At 37.6% G+C, this 5,026-nt stretch overlaps 1 non-coding gene across 1 annotated transcript; it reads right to left on the bottom strand.

Moving 5' to 3' along the window:
* Positions 1-4,605: 4,605 nt before the first annotated feature.
* On the bottom strand, positions 4,606-4,768 carry LOC138884620 (U1 spliceosomal RNA). Its single transcript, XR_011404703.1, has one exon. It is a non-coding gene; the product is annotated as a U1 spliceosomal RNA (small nuclear RNA).
* Positions 4,769-5,026: the final 258 nt, after the last annotated feature.

Genomic DNA, 5,026 nt, shown 5'->3' on the forward strand with positions numbered 1-5,026 from the left:
CAGATGATCCCCCAAATGATGAACTCTAGCCCTTATGGTACGTACGATATCTGGTGTATACCTCGCCAAAGAATTAAACTTATGTCTATAATCCCTCACACTCATATCCCCCTGCTTCAGGTTAAGAAACTGGTCAAGACGAGCTTCCCGAACCTCCCGTGGAAAATAATGGGCTAAAAAAAACTCAGAGAAGTCCTCCCACTCTACTGGCGGAGCATTAGGTCCTCTAGATCTCTCCCATGCCTCATACCATAGGACGACTACATCACGTAGTTAAAAAGAAGCCAACTCCACAGCCTCGGTGACGAAGGCATGCATCACCCTCAATACTTTATACATTTGGTCTATAAAGTCCTAGGGATCCTCAGTGGAACTGGATCCTGTAAATAATGGAGAGGCCAAGTGAAGAAACTCTCGTACCGTAGAGCTTCCTGTCCGATCTCTCCGAGAATCTTCTCCCGACTATAGCTGTCGCTCATGAATAGAAACCATCCTAGTCAGCAACTGAACTGCCTCCCTCATCCTCTGCTCCCCAGTCTCTGATGGGGGAACAATAGGTGCTGGAGGTCCTATGTCTCTAGCTGCCTCATGTACTAATAGAACTAGTGAGGTTGGGAGTACTGCATCTCCCTAGGCTCCAACAAGTGCTGGGGAAGCTGAAACTAGGGGTACTGGAGATTCACTGTGTGCCTCTAAGGGAAATCTATCCCTCTGACCTAGTGGGGAATGACTGGTACCTTCCCCCGAATCCATACCTATCTTTCGTTGTGCCATCTCCTGAGCGTAGGTAGCCTGTTAGATAAGAAACACAAAGCACGATTTAGATTTCATATGTTCTTATAACTTCGCTCTATAGCACGATTTATTAATTTAAAGAAATGTAACCATTCCTAAATGCCTCATAGCCTCCTGATTATAAGTGTGGTGCACAACACACCCATAAGCAAGACTCTACTAGACACGGCTTGTGGACTCCCTGGGATACGACGTGCTGTGATACCAAGCTTGTCACGCCCCAAACTAGTGGAGGCACGACTGACACTCGATACTGTATTTGATCGAGTTAGCCATTAGGCATACTAGCTAACTAAACTAGGGGCGCAACAGATCGGACAGCACAACATCTGAAATACTAAGCCTGGACCATTAAGTTCATGACCTGAATAACAATAAGCCATATAAACAAAGGTAGACGAGCCAAAATAATAAAGTACTAGCTGGCCGACGAGGCCGGATTGGAGACATACATGCCTACACACATATATATACATGCCAAGCCTATAGGCTGGAGACTGAAAGCTGCAAAAAGAAACCCAAAATACTGTGTCCACAATAGCCTCTAAGAGTGTCATAAGAACTGTCGAGATAAGGCCCCGACTATAACCAAACTGTACAACAAAAGTAACCATCTTATGAAAGCTCCAGGAAGAGGTGGAGCTTACCAACTCACAGCTGAACCTCGAAATCTTAGCGGTGGGGTCGATCAGAGTCCCTACCTGGACCTGCACGCATGAAACAAAAATGCAGTGTCCCCAGGCAACGGGACATCAGTACGAATAAAAATGTATTGGTATGTAAGGCAGAAAGTAGAATCATACATAGCTGATGTAAAAAAAAAGTAATAGAGATACCACTTGACACTGAAACTCTGATAGCCTCCATGGACGACATCCGACCTCATAGTAATCAAATATGCATGGTATTCTTGTGTAATCGTATGTCGTGAATACATATATATTGATGCAAATGCATGACATACCCAACCAAATGCTAGCAATGGCGGTCTCTTCCGGTAGCTAACCGGCATCATATTGCAAACCTGTGGCCATCTGTACAATATATATAGTTTTTCGGGCAAATAAGCCCCTTACCTCCGATTATAGCTCGAAGTCCATGTATAATATGTCATATATGATATAAACTTTGAATGCACATAATAGGACATAACAATAACTTAGCCAATCTTGGCTCATAGGTACTCTTATTCTCATAATCTCATAATCATCTTCGTATCGCATACAATTGTCTCGTGGAACCTCATATGTTTTCTTTTTCTTTTGAGTAAGCTTAAAAACTTAACTCGACTTTTAGAAAGATAACTTAACTCTGAAGATGTTCATAAAAAGCTTAAGGTGCTTCACTTAGTCCTTATACCTGATTTCTTAATATTTAGTAAAAGAAAGTATTTCAAAAATCAAGTGTTTTAGTAGTTTAAACATAAAAATTATATTTTAGATTTTTGGAAATCGATGTGTCACTTTAGAGATTTTAAGATACACTTTAACAAGGGAGAAGGACTGATCACAAATACTAAATGCCTTTATTTTCTAGTCACACAACCCAAAGACGAGTAAGAATTCACATATATGGACATATAGTTATGAAAGCCGAACAAATGACATATATAGATGTCGAATACCCTATTTAACCGAACGAGTGGAATATCAACCTAATAGCATCATGAAAATACTTCAGCTACGATCCCAATGCCTTTCACAGAAGGTCTTTCTAGCAATAGAATAGTAAAATATCACATTTGACGTCTTAGGAATTTCCTAGAATTCGTGCTAAAAGGAAGGACAAAGTTTAGCCTTAACATACCTCTCCAACGAACGTCTGAATGCATGTAGCTCCTTCACAAAAGTTATTCCTTACGTCCTAAGCTTCGAAAATACTATATATATGCAGCTTATATGCACCTATAAACAGTTCATAATTGAGTTTAAATCGGCAGATTTGCCATATGACCCTAACTTGACGAAACGTCCGTAGAACTTTGTAAAAACAATCATAAAAGAGTCCCAAGATGATTACCTTGGAAAACCAAGTATAAATCCTGAAGAACCAACAAGAACAACAAATTCCTATCATCCAATAATAGCTCCAAACACAGCTAATAGAAGGGGGAAATGATTGCAAAGCGTAAAGATTGCGTTTCTAGGCACGAGGGCAAACTTTAATGGTAGAAATCGTTAAAAACACACCTTAATCACTCAAGAACACCATGCAACCTTCTCTTCAACTTTCTTTCTGTTTTAGGACGAAAATTAAATGTTTTTAGGTCTGAAAAGTCGAATTTGCCGACTTATACTACTTGTTTGACCCGACCCGGTTCGCGGCCCGATTTCAGCCTGGACAGTCCGCGGTAAAATAGTCATAACTTTTTACTACGATGTCGGATTGGTGTGAGGTATTTTTTGTTGCGAACTAGACTCGTAGACATTAGATTCGATAGGTTGTGGGTTTCATAACTCTTTATATATTGGGAGAAATGATCTGATACATTTGATCCAAAGTTTAGAAAATTTATTAGAGAAATTTACGATAACTTTTGCCGACCTTTATTTCGCAACTTGCTTGATTCCAATACTTAACATGTGACCAATGTGATATTATAATACCTCATAACACATTATTCTTAGCATATTATACACTCTTGGTCTTATCCCACATGTGTAAATTAACTTAAACCTTCCGAACGCGCGGGGTGCCACCGGAGCCATTTCTTTAACCACGAACATTTGTTTAAGGGATTCCTTTGACCTACAACTTTAGTTTACTTCCTTGATATTACCACACATTTTCATTCTTATTCTCCCAATGGGCTATACCCAATCATATATACCTAATATAACCACGCCACGTTACGTATATTACGTAAGAGAAAAAGAAAAAACATGGGGTCTCACAAATATGCATCCTAAGTACCAAATTTAATATTATTTATACTTATAAAAAAATTATTTATATGCATATATTTATTATATTAACTTTTAAGTTTTGATAATTACTTCATTTAAAATTTAATCGAATTGTGTAATTATACTTGTGCAACCAAATAATATACTTGTAATTATACTATAATTACGTTATGACAAATAAATAGGTTTTCGTAATTACTACATTGTGTAATTACTAGAATAGTAATTACACCAATTTCAATAATCGGGTGGCCTTCCAAAGAGACCTTTAGTTTCAATAGGAGTAGTATAATAGGTTTGGGATTTAAGAATTTGAGTTTAATTACTTGTTAACCTGTAACGGCTTTCATAATTCCAAAGCCAAAGGAAAATTTAATGCTTTATTATTTTTAAACTTAATATATAAATATATTTTTCGCATGTAAGTTTATTTAGTACGGTTAGGTACTTTTCGGTTTATTTTCATAAAATAAACGACCTACCCTAATTATCGGTATGGTTATAGATTTATATAAAACCAATGGTTTTATTAAAAGAAACCTAAAAATCAATTCGATCGGTTTAATCGACTTTTAAATATCCATTGACACCCTTAATCAAACCCTCAACGAGATTATATATAATTTTTTATTTTTTATTTTTTTACAGAAAAAGAAAGACACAATTTTGCCTACAAGTGAATAGAGAAGAAATCCCTAAAGCCCTTCCAAAACTCAGGACATCACTATAAGAGTGGAGTTGAGAATGTGTGCTCAAGCCAATTAATAGATCTGTTAATGAGGCACTCAAAAAATAATTGGGCTTTGGATTGGGTAGGGCCTGCACGAAGGCAACTCCTCACTACTACAAATTATCACATAGGTTCGATTACTTGGGTCAACTCCTCACTACTACAAATTATCACATAGGTTCGATTACTTGGGTCAACTCCTCACTACTACAAATTATCACATAGGTTCGATTACTTGGGTCGACCTTAGGCGGGCACCCATCCAAAGTGCAATGAAGGTCACCAGCGTAGGACATGGGCCTTTCTAATCAACCATTTATCCCGCCCAAGTAAGTATATTTTTTCTGTGGTCCTCTGTTATAATATATCCTCACAACTCTTTTATCTTCTTCACTAAACAATGCGTGATAAAGTATTTTAATCTTCATAACATTGTCACCTCAGTTGTTCCGAGACTTCCCGCAATTACTGCGTTATTCGACCTCTTCATAAACATTATTCCAGACTTCAGACTATGCATCTTCCTTGTGAATCTTTTATTTGTATTAGAAGAAGAAATTAGTAACAAAATCATGAATATTTCTCTATTGAATCT

Source organism: Nicotiana sylvestris, unplaced genomic scaffold (genome assembly GCF_000393655.2).
Source record: "Nicotiana sylvestris unplaced genomic scaffold, ASM39365v2 Un00008, whole genome shotgun sequence".
In the NCBI taxonomy this organism is placed as follows: Eukaryota; Viridiplantae; Streptophyta; class Magnoliopsida; order Solanales; family Solanaceae; genus Nicotiana; species Nicotiana sylvestris.